Genomic DNA, 5,873 nt, shown 5'->3' with positions numbered 1-5,873 from the left:
TATAATAATTAAATATTTTAAATATTTCAATATTTCAATTCATTTCTCAATTTAATATATTTCAATTTCTTTCCAAAATATAATAATTTATTGAATATATATAATGTAATGTATTTTTTATTGCATCCCAATGGTTACCAGACTCTTATTTTCACTTTGCTTTACATAGTCTTTTATCCTATTTATACATTTCTTTTTTATGGAATATATGATCGTTGATTTTTTTTTTTTTTAATAGTAACAAATTAATAAAAAGAAAATTTGAATCATTCTTATGGAATGCACTGAAGAGTGCATATGAAAATCGCAGTAAGTACATGCCTGCACTAAAAAGTGCATATGAAAATCGCAGTAAGTACATGCCTGCACTGAAAAGTGCATATGAAAATCGCAGTAAGTACAAACATACCTGCTTAATGCAGATGGAAATTCCTGCTAAATGCAGATGAACATACAGTAAGAATATACATTTCTCATTCAGAATGATCAAAAATGAATGAATGAATGCACTGATAAAAGTATCTAATAAATAAATATTTTTAATATTTCAATCTGCGTATTATTTTTTTTTAAACACAGAAATTTATCTAACAATAATTAGTAAATTTCATTTCACACATGATTTATATTTAAATAGTGCAAATTAATGAGAAGGTATTTTGAATCATTCTGATTAGAAACGTATATGTCTTGCTAAATAAATGAAATAAAACAAATGGCAGTCAGCACTCATAAGTGGATATTAATATGTCCGGAATATACATTTTCATTCCAAAATTATTGATAAATAAATATCAAATGAAAGAGTTAATAAGTACATAAGAGAGAGTGGGAGAAACTATTTTTACTATACACAAATATTCGAAGAAAGATTTTACAAGAGATGTATGGAGGAGAAATAACGAGTAGTATGAAAACACAATTTTAATATATTTTTTTATTTATTATATATAAAAGTAGAGTAATTATTTTTTTGGAATAAAAATGTATAGTTTTGGTACATAAATGAAACAATTTAAAAGGCTTGCCTGCACTTTAAAAGTGCATACGAAAATCGCAGTAAATACAAACACACCTGCTAAATGCAGATAAATATAATTGCTGAATGCAATCGAACATACCAAAAATCGCAGTAAGTACAAACACACCTGCTAAATGCAGATAAATATAATTGCTAAATGCAATCGAACATACCTGCTAAATGCAGATGAATATAATTATGCTGGCTGCCAGCACTCATAAGTGCATATTAATATGTCCGGAATATATATTTTCATTCCAAAATTATTTATAAATAAATATCAAGTGAAAAAGTTAATAAGTTCATAAGAGAGAGTGGGAGAAAATATTTTTACTATACACAAATATTTAAAGAAAGATTTTACAAGAGATATATGGAGGAGAAATAAGAGTAATATGAAAACAATTTTTTTAATATATATTTTTATTTATTATATATAAAAGTAGAATAATAATTTTTTTGGAATAAAAATGTATAGTTTTGGTACATAAATGAAACAATTTAAAAGGCTTGCCTGCACTTAAAAGTGCATACGAAAATCGCAGTAAGTACAAACATATCTGCTAAACGCAGATGAACAAAACTGCTAAATGCAGTCGAACGTACCTGCTAAATGCAGATGAAAATATGGTAAGAATATACATTTCTCATTCAGAATGATCAAAAATGAATGAATGAGTGCACCGATGAAAGTATTTAATAAATAAATATTTGTAATATTTCAATCTTCGTATTATTTTTTTTTAAACACAGAAATTTATCTAATAATAATTAGAAAATTTCATTTTGTATATAATCTATATATAATAATTAAATAGTGCAAATTAAAATGAAAAGCTATTTTGAATGATTCTGATTAGAAACGTATAAGTCTTGCTAAGCGAATGAAAATACACGAAAGTACAGCCAGCACATGCGAGTGCATATAAATTATGTCAAGGTTGTGCATTTTGATTCTAAAATTATTAACAAATAAATATCAACTTTGCATAAGAAATATTTAAAGAAAGTATTTTTAATAACCAAAGAGAGGAAACCAAAGAGAGATGATGTAAAAATCATTGAAATATTTGTTACACAGAGATTTATAATAGAAGAAATTATATGATATGAATAAAAATGCATAAATCTTGATATACAAATAAACCGAATTAAAAGGCTGCCCCACACTCTCTCAAGAGAGTGTAAATTATATAAATAAGTTAAGAACAGGGACCCCAGGTTTGCATACGGGATTGTAAATGCACCTGGGGATTTTTAAATATTGCGAAATATTCACAATAAATTAAGTTTTCAATAATGCGTCTTGAATAATTTCCTATGCGTATTGGTAATCGTATGAATCGATTAACAATTTTGTATAAAATTAAAACATTTTTCTATTTATGTATTTATATATTTAAAAAGCATGCATCAGAAACATGCATTTTTTCATATTCACTGGTGTAAATATAGAAAGGCACATTTTCTAATGCATCGAGTATTCAGTATTTTGTAATGTCCACTTTTTGGTGAATTATTTCTTTTTTTTTTTAAATTAGATTATTTATTAAATAATCCTTTTAAAAAGTTTTGATCGTGGATCAGACATTGAATTTTATTTTTCCACACATGCTCTTTTTAATTAGTTTTTTGTTTTAGAATGTACTGTTTTTTTTAAGCCGTAAGGTTTAATATTGAAAAATACCACTTTATCAAAAACGGATATTTACGAAAATTTCTACGATAGTATCTCAAGGTTTGTAATGCCATCATTTACGATATGAAAATATAAATATAATAAAAATTATATATAAGTTATATACGTTGTTATATATAAAATTAATTTTTGTTTTAGGGTCATCGATATTGCCAAGATTCTATTCAACTGTCTGCAGTTTGCGTTCTAATAGTTGTTAAAATGTATAAAAAAAAATTAAACCTTAAAACACACCAAGTTTTGCGTAATCACAAATCTATTAGGCATAACATTTTAGAGAATGCACTGCGGAACAGTGTACATCTTAGTAATTTATTTGAAATTCTTGCGTTAAGATTTCCTATACTTGAAGTAAAAAGATATACGTGACCCTTATATTAAATAAAATTAAACTCTTTTTCCTACATACGCAATACTTTATCGAGTTAAAAATCGATCCGTAAAGATTCACAAAATTTAAGAGAACAGTTCGGTCGTTTCTCGTTAATATAACTTTAACCTAAGGTAGGACCAGCAATAAATGTCGTTTCTTTGGATAGTTCGCATCAATACTTTTAATACCGAAAGCCAGCGGATGTAAGTGAATTTTATATTAAATAAAAGTTCACTCTTTTCTCTACGAATAGAATACTTTATCGACTTATAAATTTTGCTCGCAAAGTGCATATAATGTCAGTGAACGCAGTGCTGTATAGTTTACATCTAAGCCATTTCTATGAAAACTTCACAATAAATATTCCCTTATAGACCGCTGAAACAAAAACGTATTGAAAATATAGTATCTTTGAAACGAACTGATTTTTCTTGCCAGAAACTTTAATTTCTTATAAACCTTGCTTTTTAGAAACATCAGCTTATAGACCGGTATCACTAAAATCATTTAGATTAATAAACTCACTGTAACATTCACTTTTTTTGTCATAAAATTAATATTCAGAAAAACCTACATCACTAAAAGATTATTTAATAGACCGCTAGGGAAAAATAGAATTAGATTTGTACACTCTTTTCTACGCATACACATCTCTTTTTAGACTTATTATTTTAGACAACTATTGTTTCGCAGAAATATGAGGTTATAGACTGCTCGCACTGAAACCTTATGGATTTAAATGCACTTTGATGCACATTCATTTTTCTTGTATTATACTTGATTTTGAAAAAACTTGCATCGCAGAAAGATTATGTAATAGACCGCCAGCATAAAATACACTGAGATTTGTAAGCTCTTAGCAATGCATTCACCTTTCTTTTCAGAATCTTTTATATTTACATTTCTTGCTTTGCAGAAACATAAGCTTATAGACTTGTGGCACTAAAACCTCTCAGATTATTATGCACTTTGCTGCGCATACACTTTTCTTGTCATATACTTGATTTTCAAAGAAACATGCATTGCTGAAAGATGATCCAATAGACTGCGTGCACAAATTTTCTTGTAATACACTTTTTTTAAAAGAAACTATCAACGCTAAAAGATGGTCCGATAGACCGATACCATAGGATAAACATAAATTTTAAAATTTTTTTCTACACATTCACTTCTCTTTTGAGACTCTTTTATTTTCACATATCATTCCAGACGAAACATAATATTATACTGAAAGTACATAAACATTCTAGATAACCTAATTTTATTCGTGTTACATTGTCCCGTATATACACGTGGACCGTGCATTTTTTAGGAAACATACGTTTTGTTTTAGTTTATTCAATGCGTTGCTAAGCAACGGTATACGTCATCGTAAGCTAGGGCCATCTAGAGGTAGTTACGAAAGAAATATAAACTTGGTTGGTAAAAAAATACTACTTACCGACTGTAGATTTTAGGATGGTAACTTGCCGACCGCTAAGATTCGATGGTAACCTAGCAAGAAGCTTGTCTACTGTCGGTAAGTCTGATGGTAGGTTACCATCAATCTTTTTGGTCGATAAGTTACCTACAAAATATCGAATGTCGGTAAGTCCAAATTGTTTATTACCATAGGATCTTTTTGTCGGTAATAGGTAGTTATTTTTCTTTATGTTTTAATCAGATTTGTTAGATCAGAAAGTTTCAGAACTTTTGAAGCATTTTAAGAGCTTTAACATGATTATTTTTAAAAATTTAAATATTCTTTAGCTTGCGAGTTATTAAAATTTTGTGTACAGCTTTCTTCCTTGTTTTTAAACATCTTATGTACTTTAAAAATTATGTTTAGCATCTTGTTTTAGGGAATTTAACGAGCTTTAAAATGGCTATTATAAAGCAATTTGAATTTTGTTAGTCTACGAGTGATTAAAGTTTTCGTGTACAGATTCCATCTTTTTGTTTAGACACCCATATATTGTAAATAATTAGGTTTAGCAGAGGTTGTTTTCTATGCATTCACCCGGAACATTTACTCAATTATTTAAACAACTATTGTTCTGCAGAACATAAGCATATATACTGCTTGCACTGTAACCTTATAGATTTTAAATCACTTTGATGCACATTCACTTTTTGAAATAGACTTGATTTTCAAAAAAACTTGCATCGCAAAAAGATGATCTAATAACCGCTATCATAAAATACACTGAGATTTGTACTTATTTTTCTATGCATCAATCTCTTTGTAAACGCTTGAATTAAGGCAACTATTGTTTCGCAAAATATAAGGTTATATGTGTAGCGGAAGAAACAAGGAACTTGAATTCTATGGTTCAAACACTGATCGCCACTATTATTTTTGTAACATTTATTTATCATAAACTATTAGAAAACTAGAATGGATAAAAAAGATGCGTTATTGATCGAGCACGTGTAACTATTCAATTCATTTCTTTATTTATAAGAACGGAAGAAGAAAGCCATGGTAACTATGGAAACATTAAACGTTCCCATAGAGAACGTTGTAAGCCGTGATAGAGTGCGTAGCGCTATAGAAGCTTTGGCCAAAGAATGAGTGGTGAGGAGTGGTAAGCGCCAGTCGCGTCGCATAGATAAGGAAGAAATCTGCTTATCGAGAGCATGCAGCTACAATGGACTGCTATCACTTAATCTATTAGATTAAAAGCACTGTGATGCACATTCTCTTTTCTTGTAACATACTTGATATTATTAAAAACTTGCAGCGCAGGAAGATAATCTAATAGACCGCAGCAGAAAAAAAGACTTAGATTTGTACACTC

General features: G+C 28.6%; 1 long non-coding RNA gene across 1 annotated transcript; it reads left to right on the top strand.

Annotated features, from left to right (window-relative positions):
* Positions 1-2,668: 2,668 nt before the first annotated feature.
* LOC122521027 lies at positions 2,669-2,957 on the top strand. Its single transcript, XR_006304640.1, has 2 exons — positions 2,669-2,759; positions 2,859-2,957. It is a non-coding gene; the product is annotated as an uncharacterized LOC122521027 (long non-coding RNA).
* The last annotated feature ends 2,916 nt before the right edge of the window (positions 2,958-5,873 follow it).

The sequence above is a fragment of the Polistes fuscatus genome, unplaced genomic scaffold (assembly GCF_010416935.1).
Source record: "Polistes fuscatus isolate 324 unplaced genomic scaffold, CU_Pfus_HIC Scaffold4, whole genome shotgun sequence".
Classification (NCBI taxonomy): Eukaryota; Metazoa; Arthropoda; class Insecta; order Hymenoptera; family Vespidae; genus Polistes; species Polistes fuscatus.
Note: the sequence above shows the minus strand (reverse complement) of the source record. Positions and strands in the feature narration are given on the sequence as shown.